Source organism: Pipistrellus kuhlii, unplaced genomic scaffold (assembly GCF_014108245.1).
Source record: "Pipistrellus kuhlii isolate mPipKuh1 unplaced genomic scaffold, mPipKuh1.p scaffold_m20_p_17, whole genome shotgun sequence".
Classification (NCBI taxonomy): domain Eukaryota; kingdom Metazoa; phylum Chordata; class Mammalia; order Chiroptera; family Vespertilionidae; genus Pipistrellus; species Pipistrellus kuhlii.
Genome location: NW_023425482.1, coordinates 19,987,210 through 20,012,667, shown reverse-complemented (window position 1 = coordinate 20,012,667; position 25,458 = coordinate 19,987,210). Strand labels below are relative to the sequence as shown.

Sequence of the window (25,458 nt, the reverse complement as noted above, 5' to 3'; positions counted from 1 at the left end):
TGTAAATGGGCAGGGGAGAGTTGGGAGAGTTGGGGCCGTGGCTCTCGAAGCTTTGCGATAAGTGTGTCCCCGGGATACAGTGGACTGAGTGCTTCCCTCTGAAAGCTCTGGAGGGCAGAGAAAGGAGACCTCGGTTTCGGAAATGGAAGGGCAGTTCGTCATCTTTAAGTGTTTTTCATCGTTGGTCAATTAAAAAAAAAAAGAGGTGGCGGCCTTTCTCCCTCGCTCTAATTTGTTTCCCATTTGTAAAGCTCAGCTGATGCTTGGCAGGGCTTTCGGTCCCTCCTCTTTCCGCACTTTTCCCTTTCCTTCTTCTCAAACTACCTCCAGCCCTCCTCTTCCCCGCTGCCGGCACCTTCCCAGCATTTAGAGGGTCCTTGAGTCAGACTGCCTAGATTGCAATCCGGGGAAAATGCCCCTTGCCAGCCGAGGGACATGGGACAAGGACGTTCTCAGCCTCTGTTTTCCCATCTGTGAAATGGGCAGAACAGTATCCCAAGCCATAGGGCGTGTCAAGCCTTGATATCAAGCCTTAATATCAAGGCTTGCTGCATATTAAGTAATAAAGCCCCCAGAGAATTTAGGGCTTTCTGTTTGAGACACTCCCTCCCGTGTTTTACCTTCAGTTCAAACCTCTCTCTCCCTGGGCTCCCTCCTGCCCAGCAAACCAGCCAAACCAGTTTCCTCAGAGCCTCTCTCTGCTTCTGTATTAAAGCAAACACCGCTCTGCAAACAGTGACTGGGCCCAAGCGGCCTTTGCTGAGAAAGGAGATTCTGGTCTCTGGCTTGGGGTGGGCTGAAGCAGCTTAGCCTGCTGACCTGCTCACGAACATTGTTCAGAATCGGCGTGGGAGGAGTGGGGCCGGGAGCAGCCGTGGGTGGGGAAGTCAGGATGACCTTAGACGTTTCAGTTTCTGCTTGGTTTGTAAAAGTATTTCCTAATCCACATGCTCAGGGAGACCAGTCTGTTTTCCCGTTGCCATAAATGCTCTGCCCCAGCCCCTGAGACTCTGGTTTGCCCTCATGGCTAAGCATCGAATCACCTGGAAACACTTCAAAAACACAGATTTTTTCCCCCCCTCCTGCTCATTCACTGAGCTACAGCCCGACTGAGCTCCTCACTGGTAATTGATTTTATTGGTCTCTTGTGTATCTTTTTTTTTTTTTTTTTCCCCCCCTCAGGGTTTCCTTCTGGGAACACTAAAGGAGTAAAGTCTTGATGCAAAAAAAAAAAAAAGTAAATTTAATAATCATCTTTTTATGTAAAGAGGGTGGGGTTCTGGGCATGGCACTGGACAACTCCAGCCGCTAGGTCACACATGTTTGAGTAAATACCTGGTGCCAGGCAGGGTGTGGGCATCTGGTTGTCGGCCTGAGGCCAGGGACCCAGGGCACCTCGGATAAGGCAGCGGCAGGGCTGGCCGTTCTGCCGTGCTGGGGAAGGAGAGCCCTGTGGGTGCGAGTGGAGCAGCTGGGATGGGACAGGGGGACCTGAAGAAGCAGCCAGTGCCCCGACTTCAACCCCAGCCCCTGCCTGCAGGGACATTCCAGAACATTCCTGAAAGTATCCGGGGGGTAATTCCAGTACACTCTCAGAATTCCGTGGGGTGGGGACACGTTCAGCCGATACAGGAGCGGTTTCACCTGCTGGGCTTTGAAGAGTGAGAGTGCGCCCACATCAGCCAGACAGAGAAGGGGAGAGAGCTCTCCAGGAAGAGGAAGTGGGGTGCCCAGAGGTGTGGTGGGGCACAGTGGAGTCAGCCTGGCTCTGTGCCTTCTGGGACAGGGAGGGTGCTTGTAGGAGGAGAGGGCCCCCGCATGAGGCTGCCTAGGCCGGCCAGGGGTAGGCCTGGACCTCAGTCTACAGGTAATAGGGGATGTTCTCTTTCTGTTCTTTTAGTAGGCAAATCATGCATTTGATTAAACAGTTAAAAAGTCTTGCCTGGCCAGTGTGGCTCAGTTGGTTGGGCCCCATGCACCTCAAAGTTGTAGCTTGATCCCCAGTTGAGGGCTGGGAGCATGCGGGAAGTGGCCAATCAGTGTTTCACTCTTTCTCTCTCTCTCTAAAAATCAATGATATATATGAAAAAGTCTCCTTTCCACCTCATTCCACTCTTTACCCACTTCTTCTCCACGGCACAGATAATCAATTAGTTCATAGATAACTGATTTTATTGGTCTCTTGTGTATTTTTTTTTCAGGGTTTCTTTATGGGAATACAAAAAAAAAAAAATTCAATTCTTTATGTAAACATAAATTAAATACCAATCTTTTTACCCAAAGAGTAGCTATTCCATACCTTCTTTTTTTGTTTTTAAATATATTTTTATTGATTTCAGAGGGGAAAGGAGAGGAAGATAGAAACATCAATGATGAGAGAGAACCATTGATCAGCTGCCTCCTGCACACCCCACACTGGGGATTGAGCCCTTGACCGGAATCGAACCTGGGTCCCTTCAGTCCACAGGCCTACGCTCTATTCACTGAGCCAAGCCGGCTGGGGCCATACCTTCTTTTTTGCCCAACAGTATAGTTGTGTGTTCTCTCTCTATATATCGATCTTCCACATTCTTTTACTTTTGATATAGCTTCGTGGCATGGATGTACCATAGTCTTATTTAACCTGCCCCTGATAGACACTGGGATAGACTATGGGTTGTGTCTTATCTTTCAGAAAACAGCACCCCAGGGAATAACATAGCATCTATATCCTTTTGCACACATCCTGGTGAATGCAGAAGGTACCATATTTTTCGGACCATAAGACGCACTTTTTTCCCCCCAGAAGTGGGCGGAAAAAGTCCCTGCGTCTTATGGTCCAAATATACCCTACACATATACTTTAAAAAAAAGTTTTTTTACTTGCCCGGCTCTGTGTGGTCTCTGTGTGCTTGCCCGGCTCTAAAATGGTTCTAAATGCTGCTGTTTACTTTACAGGGTTGATTACATGTGTTTATGACTGTGATGTTGGGTTTTAATGCACATAAAATATTTTAGGACACTATTTGTTTCAGAATCTTTTTTTCTTCATTTCCCTTCTCTAAAAACTGGTGCGTCTTATGGTCCAGAGCGTCTTATGGTCCGAAAAATACGGTAAATTGCCGCAAACGGCCTGCCTGGGTGTGGCTCTCTCCCTGACCTGGGTGGGGCTCCCACCTCCCGGTGAGCTCTGATGTTACCTCTAGGACCCAGTGGGGCCTGCCTGGAAGGGTTGAACCTGTTCCCCATGATCAAATCATAAACGGTAGCCAGCACAGGGCCCCGTGGGATAATTGGCTGCGGCCTAGATAATAATTACTGGGCTTTGTAATTAGGAGCGCTTGTAACAAGCCGAAAGCCTTTCAGTTAGGTGATACCGGGGCCAGTGGAAGTCTAAGAACATCTGGTTCTGTGGTTTTGGCATTCACACGTGCTGATAGACCTTGTCTGTTCCCAAGAGAATTTTCCCAAAAGAAGTTTGAGAGGGTCCTCCCTTATATGATTGCCACCGCCTCCTATCTGGTCTCTCTGCTCCCTCTTACCTCCCCCCAACACAGTCTCTTCTCTGCCCAGCGGAGTTAGACAATATCCATCTCACTCAGACTCTGCCCGGAGTTCCCATTTTACATGGACCAAAAATCCAAGTCCTTTCTGTGTCTTACCGCGTGTCCATGCTCGGCCCCGTAATCACCTCTGTCTCTCGCCCTCTTCACTTCCGGACGAAACCCAGAGCACACCAGACACAGCTCTAGCTCAGGCCACTCCTTACTGTCCTCAAGTCTTTGCTCACATGTCAGCCTCTCAGGAAGGCCTTTCTTGCTCCCCCTATTTGAGATCGTAACCTCCTCCTCCGGAAGCCTTCTTCATCCTTCTTTGCTTTATTTTCCTTCGCAGCACTTTTCACCATCTAACATCCTATGTACTTCTAACATCCACTGACTTCTGTCCGTTGTCTCCTTGCCCCAGAACCTCAGCTCCAAGAGGCCTGGGGTTTTTGTTTTATTTAGTCCACAGGCTGTGTTGCGTCTAGAATAGCGCCTGGCACATAATAGGTACTCGGTAGTATTTGGTGAATGAATGAATCTGGTTTCAGAGAGAGAGAGAGAGAAAGAGAGAGAGAGAGAGAAAAAAAAAAAAAAAAAAATATATATATATATATATATATATATATATATATATAAAATAGGTCTATATATATATTTTGCTTTTAGAAGCTATTCCACTATGCTTTTTTTTTTTTTTTTTTTTTTTTTTTTAAATTGAGATAGCTCTGGCTGGTTTTGCTCAGTGGATAGACCCAAACTTTACCTAGCTTAGGTGGTCCCCATAGTCACCAGATCTCAATCCAACTGAGCATTTGTGGGACGAAGTTAAAAGGGTCCCGGGTTCCATTCTGGTCAAGGGCACATGCCCAGATTGCGGGCTCTATCTCCAATTGTGGGCGTGCAGGAGGTGGCTGATCACGGATTCTCTCTCATCGATGTTTTTCTCTCTCTCTCTCTCCCACCCTTCCTCTCTGAAATCAATAAAAATATACTTTAGCCGAAACCGGTTTGGCTCAGTGGATAGAGAGCGTCAGCCTGCGGACTGAAAGGTCCCAAGTTTGATTCCGGTCAAGGGCATGTCCCTTGGTTTCGGGCACATCCCCAGTAGGGGGTGTGTAGGAGGCAGCTGATCGATGTTTCCCTGTCATCGATGTTTCTAACTCTATCCCTCTCCCTTCCTCTCTGTAAAAAAAAAACAATAAAATATATTTTGAAGTAAATAAAAATATACTTTGAAACACTGAGATACCATTGACATATAAGTTTCAGGTGTAACTGCGCCTTTTGTTTTAAAGAAAAGAGGGGACTTGTTCAGCACGAACCACAGACAGAGACAAAGAGGAGGGGACGTTCTCAGGGCTTGTGTCTCTGCTTGGCGCTCTGAGCCCTGCACACACCCCTGATGTAACCTTACCTAATTGTCTTGTCACAAAACAGCTTGCAGTCTGCAGTTGAAAGGTCAGACGAGCCATTTCTGCCTCGGTGTAAGGAAGCACCAGATCAAAATCTAAACAGCGATCTGAGCCCGCCAGGGCCATCTGTCTGGTTTCCTATTGTCTGCGTAACACCTTCCTTGAGCAAGGCTCCCAGATACACCCAACACCTCCTCCTGGGTGTCTGCAGTATCCTGCAGGCCCATTAATTGTTCAAGACCCGGTGTCCATTCTTCTAGTCCTTGGCAATGAAAAGGAGCCTGGGAGGAACTTGTGGAGAGATGCAAAAAAACCCAAAGACAGTAATTTAAAGCTAGCTCAATCAGCTCATGGCCACGATAAAAATCTCACCTCTGAAATCCATCCGATCCATCAATCAGTATTCATGGAGAGTGTATTATAGGGCAGTATTTTATAAATCTGCCTAATGGGCAGAGTTGCCAGATTTAACAGATTAAAAATACAGGACAGCCTGACCGGCATGGCTTAGTGGGTGAGCGTCGATGGTTCAATTCCCGGTCAAGGTTACTGGCTTGATCCCCTGTGCAGGAGGCAGCCAGTGATTCTCTCTCATCATTGATGTTTCTATTTCTCTTTCCCTCTCCCTTCCTCTCTAAAATAATATATGTACTGAGTGGCAAGATTATTATGACCACCCCATCAGTACTTCGGTGGGCCACCTTTTGCCTTCAATACTGCGGCAATTCTTCTTGGCATTGACTCCACGAGATGTTGAAAGGTGATGCGAGGAATCTGACACCATGCCTGATAAATAGCACTGCCCAGTTCTGTGAGATTTGATGGTTGTGGAACCAGCTGTCTGATGGCTCTTTTAACTTCATCCCACAAATGCTTAGTTGGGTTGAGATCTGGTGATTGTGGGGGCCACCTAAGCTAGGTAAACTCTCCCTCACGTTCTTGAAACTCCTGCACAATACGAGCACCGTGGCATGGAGCATTGTCCAGTTGGAAGAAGCCATCTCCATTGGGATATGCCATCAACCTGATAGGATGAACTTGATCAGCAATGATACTTAGGTATGTTGTACTATTCAGACGTTGTTCCACACGAATTAAAGGGCCCAGATCATGTGAGGAAAACATGCCCCAAACCATAATACTATCCCACCAGTGTGAAGGGTTGTTGTACTCATGCATGTGGGGTGCATGCTTTCTTTTTTTTTTAAAGTGAGCACATAATCTTTATATATATATATATATATATATATATATATATATATATATATATATATATATATTATTGACTTTTTTTCAGAGAGGAAGGGAGAGAGAGAGAGCTAGAAATGTCGATGAGAGAGAAACATGGACCAGCTGCCTCTTGCACACCCCCCACTGGGGATGTGCCTGCAACCAAAGGTACATGCCCTTGACCGGAATCGAACCTGGGACTCCTCAGTCCACAGATCGACGCTCTACCACTGAGCCAAACTGGTTTCGGCGGGCTGCATGCTTTCATGCTGTTTCCTCCAAATTTTCACTCTGCCGTCTGCATGATGCAACTGGAAACATGATTCATTGGACCACATGACTTTTTTCCAATGCTCCACTGTCCAATCCTTGTGTTCCTGTGCGAATTGGAGATGTTTTATCTTGGTAACTGCAGATAGCAAAGGTGTTCGAACAGGCCTTCAGCTTCCATATTCTATATGATTCAGTGTACAGCTAATTTGCCTACAAATGTCAGGTGATCATAATAATCTGGCCACTCAGTGTGTGTGTGTGTGTGTATTTAAAAAACGGAACAGCCAGTTACATTCGAATTTTAGAAAAGCAAGGACTAATTTTTTTTAGTATCAGTATGCCCCATGCAATATTTGAGAGATACTTACTAAAAAACCCAGGAATTATTGTTTCATACTCAATTATTTAAAAAATATACATATATTTTATTGATTTTTTTACAGAGAGAAAGGGAGAGGGATAGAGAGTTAGAAACATCCATCAGCTGCCTCCTGCACAACCCCTACTGGGAATGTGCCCGAAACTAAGGTACATGCCCTTGACCGGAATTGAACCTGGAACCCTTCAGTCCGCAGGCCGATGCTCTATCCACTGAGCCAAACCAGTTAGGGCCATACTCGATTCTTATCACAAACATTGGTGTATTGACTAGTCCTTCCCATGCACTTACTATGTCATGCTGTCTCTCTCCTTGAAACCTCATGACAGCCAGTGAGAAGTGACACTTGTTGACCCTGAGAGGCTGAGTAAGATATGGGTGGAGACAGGAAGTGGCAAAGACCAGCTGCTCATTCTGGGGGCTGTTGGACTCCAAACCTGTGCTCTTCACAGCCAGTGTGTGAGTGCCAGGCGAAGGGGACGGACAATGCCTGCTCCGGAGGTCTCGGAGGGAGAGGAGCCCTTCTGGAGACAGGCAGTCGCCTGTGCATTCACTGCACAATTTCATGTTGAGTGCCCCATGTTGAGTGCCCCTCAACCCTGGCTCTGCGCTAGGCAGCGGGGATATGATGGAATGAAAGAGACACAATCCCGCCCTTGTGGACTTCCCTTTCTAGTTGGAGGAGGGGAGACAGACAGATGGCGATCTATGGAAGGAAAGACAGCAGATATAGCAGGAAGGATGTGGTGGTGGGGAGAGATTCTTGGGAGTCATCACTAAGAAGAATGACATCTGGGAAGATCTGAGGAAGTGAGGTGCTTGTCGATGTCGGGATTGGACTGTGTTTCAAAGGGGTTGTTGGACTGTCCACATTCTTTCACTCCTGATGGCTGCCGTTTAACAAGACTCTTCCCTGAGCAGGCGTTTTTTTTCTAAAGGAATGACCCCGAGGCCTAATTGTCCCCGCGTCTCCGTTTCCTTTAAAGGCTATGCCATCGTTCAAACGAGGATCTGACCCTCTTCCCAAGCTACTCAGGTATTGGCACGTCCCCAAGAGGAATAGGGTTCTCGTCCAGTTTTTATTTAACAACTTCCGCGTGGCGTTAGGATGAAATTGTCCGATAAACAGGCATGTTTTTTGTGGGGAGGGTGGGGTGAGGTGGGAGGAGGCACATGCATATGGGTGTCCTAGGAACCCGCTAGTTAGAATGAAGTCTGGATTGAGCAAGAAGATTTTTCAAAGACTGCACACTCCCTCCCCCACAAATTCTTTTCACCACCATCGTGTGGGCGCATTTGAAAAGGGAACGGGAGATGACCAACGGGGAGTGTGTGGGAAACGTCGCGGCTTCCCTATGGAGAACGTCACCCGCTGAGTCAGCGGAGGGACATTCGCCGGCTGGCAGGTGGAGCGAGGCTCTGAGTCACCGGCACTGAGAGCCCGTCCTGTGAGGCTATCGGTATCGGAGGTTGAATCAGCGGTGACATCACCCTCTCCCTATCGCAAGGGCAGGTATTCTCGGTGTCCTTCTTACTCATGAGTCCCGGGAGATCCTGGCCCTTGGTCCCTTCATCCTTAGCAAGAAAGAAGCCCAGGCGGGGTGTCTGCAGAGGGGACTGAGTCCGACAGCTGCTCCGTGAAGTTCCCGTGTCCGCTTTTCATTGCCACCCAACCCCGGGGCTGGCAGTATCATGACTAAACTTTCTGGAGAAATTAGGCTTGGTGGGTGTGCTGCCTTCACCCTTCGTCCTTCTTACGTCTGCATTTATAAAGAAACGCCCCCGCCAAAACCGGTTTGGCTCAGTGGACAGAGAGAGCGTTGGCCTGCGGACTGAAGGGTCCCAGGTTCGATTCCGGTCAAGGGCATGTACCTTGGTTGCGGGCACATCCCCAGTGGGGGGTGTGCAGGAGGCAGCTGGTCGATGTTTCTCTCTCATCGATGTTTCTAGCTCTCGATCCCTCTCCCTTTCTCTCTGTAAAAAAAAAAAAAAATCAATAAAATATATTAAAAGAAAAGAAGGGCTCTTCTGTGCCTTGGCCTTGCAGATAGGGGTTTCGGAGCTTGTCATCTGCGTCTTTGATTTGGAAACGTCCCCTGTGAACGGTGCTGATTTTTCTTTGGACTTTGGAGTCAGTGATGATTTCTCTCTCGCTTTCTCCCCCCTCCTTCCTGCTAATCCCCTCATCTGAGCCACGGGCACACGGGAGACCTGGGGAGGCCACTCACCAAGGAAGCCGTGCTTCACTTCCCAGGTATGAGGCCCAATCCCCGGCGGAGATTTGATGCCGGGGCTGTGACTCTAATCCTCAGCACCTATTTCTTCTCTTCTAACCTGTGAAACAAAGGAGCACGTGTTTCCCGGGCCTCCCTGGGAGAGGGAAGATGAATGAATGGGGAGGGCTGCACGGAGAGGCGTGATCGGGTGGCCACGGATCCCGTCCAGCTCTTGTTTGCCACGTGACCTTGGGCAAGGTGTTTAACCTTTCCGTGCCTCAGTGCCCTCACCTGTAACGCCATCGCTCCTACCTCGCAGGGTTGAGATGGGGACTCGGCGGGTTTGAGTGTATAAAGCGCGTTTGGCACCTGGTACGGAGCAGACACTCTGGAGTATTGAGTTTTTGCTATGAGAACTTTCTGCTTTAGAACTGTATCAGGAGGTGAAAAAAAAACAACAACCCCACTAATGGCCAAAGGAGCCCAAGGGAATAAGGATGAGGAAGGGGTACACCCCTTGTCTGTTTGCTCCTTGTCTTCCCCGAATCTAAGACATCCCTCTTGACCCAACACCCACTGTGCAGATTGTTTGCTGCCAATCAAGTGGAGCATCGAGAAGCCACTCTGCTAACTTATAGTCACGCCTATCTGGTTCCATCATCCTGTGAACTTGATTCCAGTATTATCTCCATTTTACAGGGGAGTAAACTGAGACTCAGCGTCCGTGACATGTCTAAGGCCACAAAGCTAGGACATGGCAGGCAGAGGTCAGAACCCCCGTCCACTGACCCCAAAGCTTATGTACCACCTGTGTACCTGTACCTACCTGGCGAATGCTTCTCTGTGAACTCTCAGGTCCCTTGTCATAACCATTAGAAAAATCATATATATATATATATATATATATATATATATATTCCCAGTTATTCCCAGTGTTTTTTGAATTAGATATATATATAGATAGATACTTATTCCCCCTTCCCTAACTTAACTAAAAAAAGTAGCATATTGTACACACTGTTCTTGTTTACTTGAAATATCTTGGAGATTGTCCTCATTTTTAATGGATGTATAGTATTCCCTTGTAACCCTGTATTGATGGATTATGGCTGTTTCTGGGGTTTTACTATTAGAGCAATGTCAAGAGCATTTTAGATGCCGTGTGCAAGAGAGCCTGCAACATGGAGGTCTCTGGCCTCTGGATTGTTACCGATTGCAGGGGACAGATTCCTGGCCGGACCAGTCTGGGCATTGGAGAGGGACTGGGTGTTTAGGGTTTTCTGATGATTAATAGTATAAAGCCAGGGGCAACTTCTCACACAAACTAACACTGATGAGTTTATTCTTGCAGGGGTCCCTGCCCTGCCTCCCACATGCCCACCGATGGTTCTATAATTCTGTGCATCCCCCGGGACCCAGGATCCACAAGCCGCCCCCCCCACCCCCCACCCTGTGGGGAGTTTTGTGGATGACTGACTACCCCAGCCTTCTCTGCTGGCCTTTTGAGAAAGCTGAGAACTAGTTAATCTGCTTTCTAATACTTGCAAAGGCCATATCTTCCATGTGGCCCACGGAGGATAGAACAAGAGGAAATGTGGAAGAATTGCAGCAGGAGGGATTGGGGAAGACGTCTGAGGTTGGCTGGTAGCACTGGAACCGCCTGTTGCAAACACTGACAGCTCCTGTTCCAGTTGTGCACCCAGATCCCTGTGGTCGCTCGCACCAGGTCATCTTGCTTGGCCCCCCTCAATCCCTTGCCACGGGAGCTCTGTTCCAGACAGAATTTTCCAGGGTCTCTGTAACCTTCATGGACTGCCCCCCTAGGAAGATTCGGAATGGTTCAGCATTAATCTCACAGAGAAAGAAGAGTATGTTTCAAAAAAATCCACTTATTGGGGAGCAAAGTTAGGAAGGAACTTTAACCGAGTCATGCTGTTCCTCAGTTTTGCACATGAATCTGGCTGTTTCGGTGCGGTTAGGTGACTGGACCAGAGCCACACAGCTGGCAGGTGTCATTAGAATGATGATAATAACATGGTTGTTAAGCAGGAATCATCCTGTTCATTGCACTGTCGGTTGACTGAGTCCTCCACTGTTCCCGTAGGATTTCATTTTAAAATCCCTGCGCCAACCCTTGGGAGGGTCGGTGCTGTGACAGTTGCATTTTCACACAATAAAACGAAGGGTCGCACGGCTCGTGGCCTGGGATGGGAAAAGGGAGTCTCCCAGCCTGGCCGGCGTTCACCACGCCCTGCGCTCGGCGGCTCCGTTTCTGGGGACATCTGCATTCCAGGCTCTTCCTTTTGGCCCAGACAGGAGCCTCAGGGTCCGCTAGAAGTCTTTACCGGTTCCAGCCTTCGGGTAAATGATGAAGCTTTCAGATCCCTTTGGCTCCTTCGAAAGCCCAGAATAAAAGGGTGTCACTGGCCCCCATGTATGGTGAAGTGTATCCAGAGTTGAGTTTGCAAGCCATTTCAGAGTTTCATTTGCTCCTCTAATTGTTATTAGTATTTTCTTTTCCAAGTTACTACTTAAAGTGTCTTCCTAGTCACTTTGGGGTGGGGTGGAGGGTAAACCAGTGAACTCTATGAACGCCACAGCTTGCTTGACCTACCCACCAAGCTTGATGGGAGGGAAAATGTTTTTTTGGTGTGTTTTTAAAAAAATATATTTGATTGATTTTTTACAGAGAGGAAGGGAGAGAGATAGAGTTAGAAACATCGATGAGAGAGAGTCATCGATCAGCTGCCTCCTGCACAACCCCACTGAAGATGTGCCCGCAACCAAGGTACATGCCCTTGATCAGAATCGAACCCAGGACCCTTCAGTCTGCAGGCCGACGCTCTACCACTGAGCCAGACTGGCCTTGGCATGTTTTGTTTTTGTTTTTTTTGGAAAAACTCATAATAGCAGTGATGGGTTGGGGTTATGCTGAAGAAGGAGGGTCGAGTTTGGCTGGTGTGGCTCAGTTGGTTGAGCCCTGCCCCATGCACTGAGGCTGCCGGTTCGATTCCAGGTCAGGGTACATGCCGGGTTTCAGGCTCCATCCCCAGTAGTGGGTGTGGAGGAGGCGGCCGGTCGAGGTTTCTCTCTCATTGAGGTTTCCATCTCTCTCTTCCTCTCCCTTCCTTTCTCTCTCAAATTAATAAAAACATATTTTAAAAAAGGGGGGGGGTGCATTAGAGCTACACACTGCCATGTTTACAGATGGAAAGCGATGCGTCTGGGTGGGTAAGGAGCTGGCAGTATACATGCCGTGAGACCGCCACTAGCTCAGGGCTGTGAGAGCTGGATATGTGTGGTCCGTTATACTACTCTCTCTACTTTTGATTGTGTTTGAAACTCTTCATTATAAAATTTAAACAAGTTTTGCAAGGAAAACCTGAATGATGATCTCTAACAGAAAATTCAAACACCTTCCCGTGGCAGACGTTAGCAATTTGGTGTGTATCCTCCTGGATGCCTTTCTACGCATTCACAGAACTTGCGTGCCCCTATCTGTGGGGTTTGGGAAAAACAAAACAAAAAAAAACTTGGGGTGTTGCAGAAATGAAAATATGAATTATTCTACAAAGTGGAACCATCTCCCTTACAATGTGGAAAATTTTGCACCTCGATCCTGGAACTTTGTGCCCTCCATTCTCTCTAACCTGAGGAAGGTGTTTTTAACACCATAGAAGGCAAACGAGTTAGTTCCCCTTAGTCTGGTGTTTGAGTGCCCACTGTGTGCTCGCTCCAGTCAGACAGTCACGAGGCCCCTGCTGTCCCGAGGGCTTTGGAGCTCCGTCCGGGAGCTTTGGAAACTCGGAGAGGAGACACGGAGCTATCAGACAATGGGCGCATTCAGAATCCAGGTGGGGTTAGACCTGTGTGGGCTGGAGCAGCTGCCGGAGCTGCTGCCTGCCTGCCGAGGTGTTGGGTGGCTGCGAGCAGGAAGGGGGAAGCAGTGGGAGGGGAGGGGCCTCTCGTGCGGATTATGGGGGTTGGGAACATGACAAGGAACGTTTGGATGGTGACGAGTAGCTCAGGTGAAACCCAGCTTTCTGCCCTGGAGCCACACCAGGAGGGCCAGGGGCTGAGGGGAGACTCTGGCCTCTGCGGCTGGCAGGGTCACAGCAGGACAGTAATGCAGCTGCCTGGCTGGGTGGGGCCCTGCTGGCAGAGACCCTGGCGAGCTGGGAGAACAGGAGCAGCAGGTTCTCCCTCTGCCCGCCCCGGGGCCAGGGGACCCAGTCAGTCCCAGGCCGGAGCAGGATCAGTCTGGAGTCGGCCACACGAGAACGGGAAGTGCCCCTCGGAGCCCGGTGCAGTCTGGCCTGATTCATCAGACGCGGGGCCGCCCACGTGGGCCGCTGCCACCCCAAGTGCTTGTCAGACTGTCCTCCTGCATCCCCACCCAGCCTTGCTCCCAGGTGCCCTCCCTGCCACTGGCAGCAGCACCCATCTGTCCACCCCTCTGTCCACCACTCACACACGTGTTCACGCATTCCGCCAGTAATGACTGAGAACGGCTGTGTGCCACGTGCTGTTGTGGGCTGGGGGATACCACTGATGAAAGAGGAAACAGAGAGGGCCGGAGCCTGGGATCAGGACACAGGCTTTATTGAAGGAGAGTATCGCTGCCGGCTGCCTTCCAGAGGGGAAAGAGAGGGGAAAGAGAGGGTTGCAGGCACCTTTTAAGGAGAGGAAAGAGAGGGGATGGGGCTTAGGGCACTCAGCACACGCTGATGGGTGGTGTCATGAAAGGCACATGATTAGGGACCTAGGAACTTAGGAATCGGGGGCTTAGGGTATTTGGCAGGTGCTGATTGGTGGTTCCATGCTCAGGAATGTCCGGCTGCAGGTGGAGTTTACGTCATTCTCCGTCCATCAGTTGGAGGAAGGGAGGACCTATCAACAGAGAACAGACCTATGCATCTCCTCCCGTGTGGTGTTTGCAGTCTAGTGCGTTGGTGGGAACAGGCAACAGACATAACAAATAATGTAAGGCATTTAGTGTATTGCGTGGCAACACATGTTTAGGAAAAATAAATATGAGTGAGGAGATACTGAGAAGCCCTGGGGTGGTCGAGAGGGCCTCACTGAAGGGGGCTGTTGAAGCAAGGATCCGAGGGAAGTGAAGGATTAGGTGAAGGGGGGTCTAGACGAGGGAACAGCAGGGAACAGCAAGGACAGAGGCCCTGAGGCAGAGCAGAAGAGTAAGGAGGCCAGAGTGCATGGATGTGAGTGACCAAGGCGCCGGGGACGACAGAAGGGCAGAGGGGGGTGGCCCAGTGCAGAGGGCTTTGTAAGGACATTAACGCCTGGTTCAGTCCAGATCCACCCACCACTTCCGGCCAGTTAGCTGTCTCCTCCCGGCCTCCTTTCCAGGCAGTGGAATGCCCAGTAGGTAGTTGTCTGGGTGGGGCTCTTCCAAGGGCAGGATCCGGCTGGTGGTTAATAGCTTGGACCCTGGACCCCAGCGGCTCAGGTTCCAGAGCTGAGCACAGAGGCCCAGGGCCTCTCTCAAGCTTCTGATTCACTTTGGCTCAAGGCGAGGCCCATGGAGTCACATTTCTTAGGATGATGCTGTTTCATCCCCAGAGCAGCCAGGCTCTCTGTCTACTCCACTGGCACACTTTTCCTGTGTTCCCTGCATAGCTAACGCACCTCTCCTGGCCAGCTCCAGTGATGCTTCCTCCAGGAAGCCTTCCTTGATTTTCCACCCCTAGCCTAGGTCAGGGCATCTCTCTTCTCCCCACCACCTCCACCTGCCCATGGCTATTTCCTTCCCAAAGATAAATCAGTTGTAAAAAGCAGCTTAATTTGCCCTAACCGGTTTGGCTCATTGGATAGAGTAGAGTGTCAGCCTGCAGACTCAAGGGTCCCAGGTTCGATCCGATCAAGGGCATGTACCTTGGTTGCCAGCACATCTCCAGTGGGGGGTGTGCAGGAAGCACTGGTGGTTTCTCTTTCATCAATGTTTCTAACTTTCTATCCCTCTCCCTTCCTCTCTGTAAAATATCGTGTATGTATGTGTGTGTGTGTGTATATATATATATATATATATATATATATATATATATATATAAGCTTATATATTATATATTAGCATATATATATATTAGCTTATATATTATATATTAGCATATATATATATATATATATATATATATATATATATATTAGCTTAATTAAAAGCATTCGATTCCTCTGCTTCTTAACATTGAAGGGAAACTGTGGTGATAGCTACTACTTTTTTTTGTGTTTAGCATCAGCGAGGCCCTGAACCCCCAACTTCCACTCATTCTTCAGCCTATTGAGCCTATTCCGTGCCAAGCATTCAGACAGACCCTCGGCAGTGAGGACCCCCACCCCCGTGTGGAATTTCTCTTCTAGAACGGGGAAGGACAACAAATAGAATAAGTAGAACGTGAGAAGGTGGCTGCCAGAGGAAAAAGTCGGAGTAAAGCGGTGGCATGGGGGCCGCATCTGTAATCCCGCCATTGCCCTAATCCTTTGTCTCCCAGGCCCAGTCCTGAGTACAGGTGACAGACTGAGGTTTAGAAAGGGGAACGGCTGGCATTTCCGGAGACGGGGATGGGCAGCTGCTGCCAAGGGAAGTGGAAGCGGGCTGTGGGACCTAGAGGTGAGGGAGGGAAGTAAATATTCACCAGGGCGGAGGGGGATAATCACACTCACACACACACACACACACACACACACACACACACACAGTCCTTGGAATGTGCACTCAGAAAGCTCTGCCATTTGAAATGCTGATCGGTTCATTAGCAATTGTTATGGGCCTTCAGCTCTTGTCAGGTTTTAACCCTGTGATTCTGGGAAATAGTTTTCAATCTCTAAGACGCTTCAAAACCACCTGTGTAACTAAAAAAAGAAAAAAAAAAGAAAAAAAAAAAGCAGACTCCCGGGCCCCACCCCCTCAGGTCCTGAGATGTAAATCTGGGTGAGGTCTGGGGATCTGCATGTTCAACAAGCCCACTGGGAGGTCTTGGGCTTGCCCTTTCAAGAAAAGCTGGACCCTAGCATCCCATCCCAAACCTGGGCTGGAGTGTGGGTTACCCGGACACCTTACAAGTGCAGACTTTGAGGGGCCTCCCCTCTAGAGGTTCAGAGTCACCAGGCCTTTTGGCGGGGTTGGGGTAGGGGTTGTTTTAAGCACACTCCCCTGGTGATTCTTGCTTGGGCTTGGGGGTAGGGGTGAGGGAAAACGTATGAACGCACCCAAAGTTATAGACAAGATGAGTGTGTATGCTTGTGCATGGCTATTTTTTGAGTTCAGACGATCTACAACTTTCATCAGACTTTGAGGCATCCAAGCCCCTGCTACTCTCACTGTCCCCTCTCCCCCCGAAAGCTTGGCTCTGTGCCGAAGGATTGGTTCCTGCAGTCTGGGACACAACCTCAGGGTCTGTCCCTTCGGAAGGGAAGGGAAGCTGAGGGCTGCAAACTCCTCAAGATATGTGACAAAATGGCCGAAACGCTGGTGAAGGAAGAGTTCCAGTGTATTTGGAGATGAGAGCTTGGATGGCTGAAGGGGCTTATTCCCCCCTCCCTCCCTCCCTCCCTCCCTCCCTCCCTCTCTCCCTCTCTCCCTCTCTCCCTCTCTCCCTCTCTCCCTCTCTCCCTCTCTCCCTCTCTCCCTCTCTCCCTCCGTCTCTCCCCTTCATTCATCCACCCATCATTCATTTCATTCAGGTAGTCTTTAGGCACCTGCTGCATTCAAGACCCTCAGCCATGCAGGCTGCTAGAACAGGGAGGGCAACCCAGATAATTCAAACTAGTGGATGATCTGGCAAGCTAACTGACTTGGTTTTGGTCCGAGATGCTGTTTATGAGCCTGCAAACACAATTCCCTAATTTATGAGTTGCCCAGCCCAACATTACGATGTGTGGCCAAGCCCAGCTGCCGTTCTGGAGAAGCCAGCATGAAGCTCACACTGAGCACAGAGATAAGGCAGCTGTCGTTACAGTCTTAGGTTGGGCCAGGTAAGAATTTTAGGGACTTCCCTTGCTGTGAACAGGGAGTCAGGTTGCTTTTCTCTGTGTGTGTGTTTTTGGGGGGGAGGGGCGGGAGGGGAGATTTGGTTTATGATTAATCCATCTAGAATTTGATAACAGATCCAGTGAGTGTGTAAGGCATTTCAGAAATTTGAAATTTGATTCTGATACACTCCTGAAATTTTAGAGAAGGAAATTAATCATAAATCTGGGGAGTTTGCCAGTTATTAATATGTAGGCCCTAAGACAGATGATTTATCTTTCTCTCTTAAAAAAAAAAGTTTATCAATTTTTTTAGAAGAAGAGAGAAGAGAGCAATATCAATGTGAGAGCGTAACTTTGATCGGCTGCCTCCTATACACCTACTACCAGGGATCAAACAACAACCTGGGTATGTGCCCTGACTGGGAATCTACCTGGCAACTCTTGGATGCCCAACCAACTGAGCCACACCGGCCAGGGCTTCTTGAGGATATGCTTTTTCATTGATTATTTTAGAGAGATAGAAAGGGAGAAAGAGAGAGAGAAACATCAATATGGGAGAGAAATATTCACCAGTTGCTTCCCATAATAACCCTGACTGAATCAAACCCACAACCTTTTAAGTATTTCTGCATATCGTGACTTTCAGATATTTAACACTTTTACAGATTTAGTTTTCCTCTCATAGGAAAGTTCCCTGTTGCAATTGGATCTGTTTTCTACCTGGATCTATCTATCTATCTATCTTTATTTATTTACAATACTTACTTTGATATATTTTATTGAGTTTTTACAGAGGAAGAGAGAGTGATAAAGAGTTAGAAACATTGATGAGAGAGAAACATCGATCAGCTGTCTCTTGCACACGTCCTACTGGGGGTTGTGCCCACAACCAAGGTACATGCCCTTGACTGGCGGGACAAATTGTTAGAAATCGGGACTGTCCCGCCAAAAGTGGGACGTCTAGTCACCTTATTCTAGACCCCATTTTCAGATGAGGAAATGGAGGCCCAGGGAGGTTCACAGAGCTTATGGCCCACATGACATGAGGATCTGCCACTTAGATCTTACGGGCATTTTATCCTCTTGGTGATAGAATCTGATGAACTAGATCATTCCTACTCCATTGTTGACAGTGATGTTCCTAGAACAGGACGATCGGCATCCTCCGGAGACGGGCATTCTCTTTCCCATGGTGCCAAGGACATTCCTTTTTCACGGCTTCATGAAGCGCCTCTTGTCTCTGTTGCTCTGTTTCTTCACTCTGTCCTTCCCCACCTCATTCCAAAGAAGAACTTGAAGGTGTGGGTTACTTAGACGCCTACTATCTGTATGTCTGATGGAGACGGGGAAATGGGCAGAGGAAAGTGGAAGGCTCAAGGATGAGGACGGGGAGGGCTGAGTAGCCAAGTGCCTGCCACAGCGCCTGGCTCCCCATTACAAGCAGACCGCGAGTGTGACCGAGCTTCCTGCCAGTCACAACAAAGAGATCAGGTGCATGATGGGGCTTCTGTACGTGAAGCATACATCAGTGCTTCCGCGGGGAGCTCGGCTGTGCCAGAGCGTTCTCACCCGTCTGGCAACGCCTCTTGTACCTCAGACTTACCATTCGTACTTCCCTTTATTATAAAACTAATACGTGTTTGTTATGGGGAAAAACATTAGAAAATGTAGACAGCTAAGAAGAGGAAAATTGTGCATATTATTACTGCCTAGACATCAGCATGGGGAAACATTTTGACGACAGGGTGTAAGATAATGTAAATGCATAGGGTAGCAATAACATGCAACCGGGATTTTACTAATGCATCTTGTCCCCCAGCCCTCTGCTGCCTCAGGGCCACCGTGCCTGCTGTTCCCTGAGCCTGGGACACATGTCCCACTGGTGTCCCCATGGCTCCTTAACCTCCTCCAGGCGGCTGCTCCAATTTCACTGCCATCAGAGTCCGCCTGTGTAACAGCACACACTGCACCTGTCACTGTACCCCCTTACCTGTGTCTATTTTCATGGTCCTTAAGTACGTACGTACGTATGTATGTATGTATGTATGTATAGTTCAGAACCATGATCTCGCTGCGCTTTAACCCATTTAATATCTGCGGGCTGCTTCCTGATTTCTTCGAGGAAGAATTGTGTACCTGGCTCTTTTCAGGTGATAGTCGCTCTTGGGTACTTTTCCTCCCAGTCAGTTTTGTGACCTGTCTTGGCCACTATTATGCTTTTTCCCCACCTTTGTCTGAGAGCCATCGTTGCAGGGTTGGAAAGGCTCTCGGAGCCACGTGGCCCAACCCTTTCTCTGGCCTGGAGAGTCCAACTTCCTACCACCCGGCAGTGGGCTCCCGGGAGCTCTGTCTCCTGTCCTGAAAATGTCACTTTCCTGACTCATGCCTGCTTCCCATGGGCACCACCCCTGGCCAGGCCCCTCAGACACATCCTTCCCCTGGGACTGAAGACCTCAGAGGGATTGGGTGTCTTTTCTATCCCACCCGACACTGAGGAGGACCTCAAGGAACATTATGGATGGATGAATAACTCCACGCCCACCTCCAGGTGGGGATCATGTTTACTTAGGGCCTGGCACATACCAGGCACTGGTCCAGGCAGCAGGCGGTACTGCAGGGAGAGGGAGACACTCCAGGCCTGTGCCTTCAGGGAACTTGAATTCTAGTGTCTGTGTAGACGTTACCATGTAAGTAGGATTTTAGGGAGAGGTACATTTTATGAAAGAAATGGGGAGGGGAGAATGGCTGGGCAAGAGGCCTACGCTAGCTAGGGATGGCAAGTGGTTAGGGGAGGTGTGTATTGTGTGTAGAGCTGGGAAGGAGGATGCTGCAGAAGGAAATGGAGAATCCTAAGCAGAGGGAACAGCAAGGGCCAAGGACCTGAGGCAGGAAAGGCCGCCAGTGGAGGAAGAGTGGCCAGGAGCCCAGTGGGCAGGGGTGGAGAACGGGTCTGAGGTGACATTGGAGGGGTAGGCAGAGGCCAGATCCGGCTGATTCATTCTTTGAGTTTTCAGGGGAATCCATCTATTTCTTTTAGAAATGAATGATGTGTAGGAGACCAGGGCATTAAGTTTGTTCGGTGGACATGGCTTGCCCAGTGCGGCCTCGGTGTCAGAAAGGATTTGGGTGGATGGCTCATGAAAACAAATTCCTGCCCACAGGATCCTGTCCTTCAGTTCCAGCTAAACCAGACCTCCCCTTGCTGCTGCTGCTGCTGCTGCTGCTGCTGCTGCTGCCGCCGCCGCTGCCCACACATACAGTCTTCTGCTCCGGCTCTGTTTCTGGCAGCATCTGCTTGTCTCTGGCTCCGGAATAACAACTAGCGCCCATTGAACTTGCTAGTTGAACTTCTGTGTCTGACACCTGCTAAAGGCTTGACACGGATTAACCTGCTTACTCATCCCATCCCCTTAGGAAAATAGGGGCCATCACAGGCTCTGTTCAATGGGTGAGAAAGTGAGGCAGGAGGAGGTGAAGTTATGTGCCCAGGGTGGCATCGTCAGTAAGTGGTGGGCCTGGGATTTGAACTCGGGTTATATGACCTCTCACCAGGGCTCTTAACCACTTAATGCTACACTGTAGCCCTGAACTAAGGACTCAGAGCCTAGGCTGCTTGTCTTAAAATTGACCCCATATTGCCCTGTGGTCACCGGTAGTTGATGTCCTTAAGTTCTTGTAGGCAGGGTCCCTGCCTTTCCCGACTCAGCCTCCCTCCCCACACCGGGCTGGGAAGGGCAGGGCTCCATCAGAGCTTTGAAGCCTCATCTCTGGTTTACAGTTTTGACAATTGCTGTCCCTCCTGACCTCTTGTGTGGCAAGAATACGCCTCTTTTATTAGTCCACTGAGATTAATAAACCGTAGGCCTTACAAGTAGTAAACAGTCAGTAAATGTTCCCTGAGCGTCTTTTAGGACCCGGCTCTGTCTGCATCCCAAGCGAGAAACCAGTGATTGCCAGCCTTTATGGAGAACTTGCCATGTGCCCAGCAATGGGCTGACCGGTCCGGTCTATTCCTCGCCACACTCGGAGGAATAGCCGGTTCTGCTCTATTAGTAATGTGGTCTAGGCCCTCCTAAGAAAAACCACAGAGCTTATGGGGAAACGGCTAGGGGAACAGCACTCAAACTTTGCGATACATTAGAAAAAAAAGAAGTTTGAGCGGGAGAGTGGGGAAGGGAGAGGGGGAAAGAAAGAAGTTTGCTTATGGGAGTAGGTCTCGGTAGGGTGGCATCTTGTGAGTTGTGGATGCAAGGAAGATAATCCGTAATCAGATGGAAAGTTGTGGCACCAGGTAGGGATGGGTGTGGAGTGTGACACGCCCTGAACTGAGGGAGCTGGAAGGGGTGTGCGCGTGTATGTGTGTGTGTGTGTGTGTGTGTGTGTGCACGCACGCGTGTGTGTGTGTGTGTACATGTGTGCATTCCTGTGCTTCAGCTGAGTATTCCTTTCTAAGTGTTTCTCACAAAGTCATAGCACATGAGCAAACTCGACAGTTGAGTTATGCGCAGACCGTTCCCTAATTAATCATTCATGTTGGAACAAATGTGCATTTTCCAAGCAAGCATTGTGGAAGAACTGCCTGTTATGCCAATTTTGCAGTGGAGTAAGTTGGCAGTGCAGGGCTATGCAGCTGGGAGATGGCAGAGCTGGGATTTTAACTCGGGTCAGCATGAGGGCTTACCCTCGGTGCCATAGGGCTCTCCCCCTTCTCACTTACGGGAAGCAAGTTATGCTGACCCGGATGGGCAAGAGGAGAGATTCTGGAACCGAACTGCCCCCTCCCCTCATCACGACTGCCCGTATGGAAAGAAAAGGCGGGGTTTTTCCCTTCGAGTTGAGTCCGATGGCCTCCTTTTGTTCTCCTGCTTTGAGGACAGAGCTTGAAGCATCTGTAGGGTGCTAGGAGGGGGCTGGGCAGTTCTGTGTTTCTGTGTGTACGACCATGAATTTCATGTAAACGTATATATATCCATGTACACACACCAGCCACACATGGAGCTCAGATTTGTAATTTTAAGAAGCCATTACATTTCCCTCCCCTGTAATAAAGCCCAGCTGGAATTTCTAGATCTGAAGCTTCTAAGGTAAAGAACTGGTGGCGTCAGCACGTAGCTTAGAAGGAACAAAAGGTTATGATTTCACGGACCCTGAAATTAGACCTCAAGGTCAGGGCAGTGTACTCCAGGGCATTCACTCATCATACCTGGGTGTTTAGCTTTATTAACTAAATGTTGCCCTTTCTACTTTGCATCTGCCGCCCACAGACACACCCCTGCGCTCCCCCGCCCCCCTTGGGAAAAATTTAGCTGTGAAAGTCATAAAAAGTCCCCAAATATAGCTACTTTAGATTTTTCAATGTAGTAGTAGATAACAAGCACAGTTTGTGTACTTTTTCTGTTTTAATAGTAACGATCACCGTTCTCTGAATGTGAGCAGTGGATTAAGTGCTTAGCATGAGGCAGGAGACGCACCGAGACTCCCTGCCCAGCGCACTCACTGTGCATAAACTCCGAGTCCGACGGGCTTGTGTGTCAGCGAGGGTGCTGGTCCCTTCCTTTGTGTACTTTCTCACTTACTCCTCACTTCGGTTTTCTAGTTTGAAGTTTGCCGTCAGACCCATTTTACAGATGCGGAAACTAAGGTCTAGGGGAGGGCAAGTGACTCGGCTTCCACTGGAGCTCAGAGTGGCAGTGCGGAAACCTCAATCCAGGTGTGTCTGGCTTTGGGGTTGCCACTGGTTGCCACCATCCTGTCCCACCTGCCCTGTTGATGGCTCTGTTCTGAATGTGATGCTGGTGTCTGTAAGCCTTGTTCCTTCGGCCGGTTTAGAGAAAACCAGAATCGCCCTGAGTTCGTTTAGGGTGGTATCAGTCAGGTGTGTTAACCTTGTGCTTCCTGTCCCACCCCCAGGCGTTCTCAACACACTCCGTAGGGCAGGGAACCATGCGTGAGAGCACAGTGGTCAAGAACTCTTAATTCCAGTTTCATACCAGTAACGTAAGCCGTGAGACCCTGAGCAAGTTTCTCACGCTCTCTGCCTCAGTTTCTCCACCTGTCAGGTGGAGATAGCAATAGCACCTACTTCATAGTTATTGTGAAGATTAAATGTCTAGTATAATGAGCCTGGCACAGAGCCTGTGCAATAGAAAGTGTCAGCAGCAGCAGTAGTAGTTGCCATTATTATTATTGTTATTATGATGGTGGTGGTTGATTTTTATTACCATCATCACCACCAACAAAGGCTTTAGCCGGGGTTGCCTTCAAACAGTGTTTGTGAGGTGGTGGTGTTCTTGGGGAGGTGACATGGTTCCTTAAACGATCCTTAGAAAAGTCACAATAGATGATACTTTACACTCACTGGGATGGCTGTAATTTAAAAACAGAGAATGTGACAAGTGTTGGCGAGGATGGCAGAGGAGTTAGGACTTTCATATACTGCTGGTGGGAATGGGAATTGTGCTGCCGCTATGGAGAACAGTCTAACAGTCCCTCATCAAGTTGAGCATGGCTACCATATGACTCAGCAATTTCACTCCTAGGCATATGCCCAAGAGACTGGAAAACATATGTCCACACAAAAACTTGTGCATGAATGTTCATAGCACTATTCAGAGTAGCCCAAAAGTGAAAATAACCCAAATGTTTATCAACTGGTAAGTGTGGTATATTCATACAGTTGAATATTATTCAGCTATAGAGGAGTGAGATGCTTCCCCATTCCTTTTAATGATACTGGCTACCACATGGTTGAAGTTGAAACATGCTGAGTGAAAGAAGTCAGGTACAAAAGGCCACATATTGTCTGACTCCCTGTATATGACACTAGTGGCCCGGTGCACGGATTCGTGCACATTGAAGGGAAATTAATTAGGAGAAAGATTTGTGCGGTAATTATGTTACTACAAAAAAATTATATATGAAAATAGTGTATGTAATATAGTATTATAAAATTAAAATATGAAATACTTTAATATCGCTATTCACCCTTTATGATAAAAGTATTCAGAGATAAAAGAAAATTAGTAAAATGTATATGAAAATAATATATAAATTGATTAATAAACAATAACAACATGATAGACAAACAAAGACATGATATAAAAATAACAAAAACATGATATAAAAACAACACTGATAAAAACAATGGCTGGTAAATTGATTAATACATAACAACAACATGATATAATAATAAACAAGATATAAAAACATGATATAAAAACAACATTGAGCCCTAACCGGTTTGGCTCAGTGGATAGAGCGTCGGCCTGTGGACTAAAGGGTCCCAGGTTCAATTCTGGTCAAGGGCATGTACCTTGGTTGTGGGCATATCCCCAGTAGGGGGCGTGCAGAAGGCAGCTGATCGATGTTTCTAACTATCTCTCTCCCTTCCTCTCTGTAAAAAATCAATAAAATGTATATTTTTAAATTGATAAAAACAATGATTGATAAATTGATTAAACTTATTCTAATATCTCCCTGTACACCACATTAAGATTAAAAACACTTTCAGAGTGCTTGACTAATTTCCCTTGTGATGAAGTAGTTACAGTTTTAACATCACATGCTCTTCGGTAAAATATGCGCAAGTCAGCATTTATTTTTAAATTGCCAGTGCACATTATATATACCGGTTGGACGGTCAGACGAATGGGTGGTCAGTCACTTAGCCTTTTATATATATAGATATCCAGAACAGCCACATCTAAAGGGACAGAAAACTGGTGAGTGGTTGCCAGGAGCTGGGGGAAGAGGGAGGAACTGGGGCTGACTGCTGATGGGTACATGGTTTTTTGAGGGGGAGGAATGATGGAAATGTTCTGGAGTTACAGAGTAATGATGGCCGCACAACATAGGGAATAACTAAAAACACTAAAATTTACATTCACTTTGAACTGGTGAATGTTACGGTAGGTGAATTCCATCTAAATTCTTTAACATGCAGCAGGGGGGAAAAGTAAGATCATTAGTGAAGTCGTTCCCGCTCCTGGTAGCAGAGGTGCTGCTGAACGGTTAGTAAACCACCCCAGGCTGGAGGGGGTGCCTCCCGGGGCCCCGCCCCCTGAAAAACCTTGGTTCACAGGCTTCCCATAATCAGAAGGGATTCTGGGAAACCGCAGCCACCTGCTTGCCTAAGAAAATGGACACCCGAAGTAAGTTTGATGTATTGTGCAATCCAAAGGCAGGCATGCAGGCAGGCAGGCTTTGGAGATGAGTCTGAGCTAATGGCTTAAAAGGGTGTTTAAAAGAGAAAGCCGTAGCCGGGCTGGCCTCCTCTGCCCCGTCAGCAGAAACAGCACATTAAGGATGAGAAGTATTTAAAGCCGGCAGCCGTGACATGCGTTTTCCATCCTGCAGGGTTTAGTTAATGCACGGTTCTCCCGTGGAATTGATTAAGGTCAGGAGGTTCTTGCCCCTCTCACTGGCTCCCCTGTTGT

General features: G+C 48.4%; 1 protein-coding gene across 4 annotated transcripts in view; it reads left to right on the top strand.

The window, feature by feature from the left end:
- CDH1 (cadherin 1) overlaps window positions 1–25,458 on the top strand; it is a 75,579-nt gene that overhangs the window by 5,293 nt on the left and 44,828 nt on the right. The window contains exon 1 of one of the 4 annotated variants that reach the window (XM_045582750.1): window positions 20,222–20,255. The exons of the other annotated variants lie outside the window; for them this stretch is intronic. The gene's annotated coding sequence lies outside the window, so the exon portion shown is untranslated. Of the gene's footprint in view, window positions 1–20,221; window positions 20,256–25,458 lie in introns of those variants that run through there. 4 annotated transcript variants of the gene reach the window in all.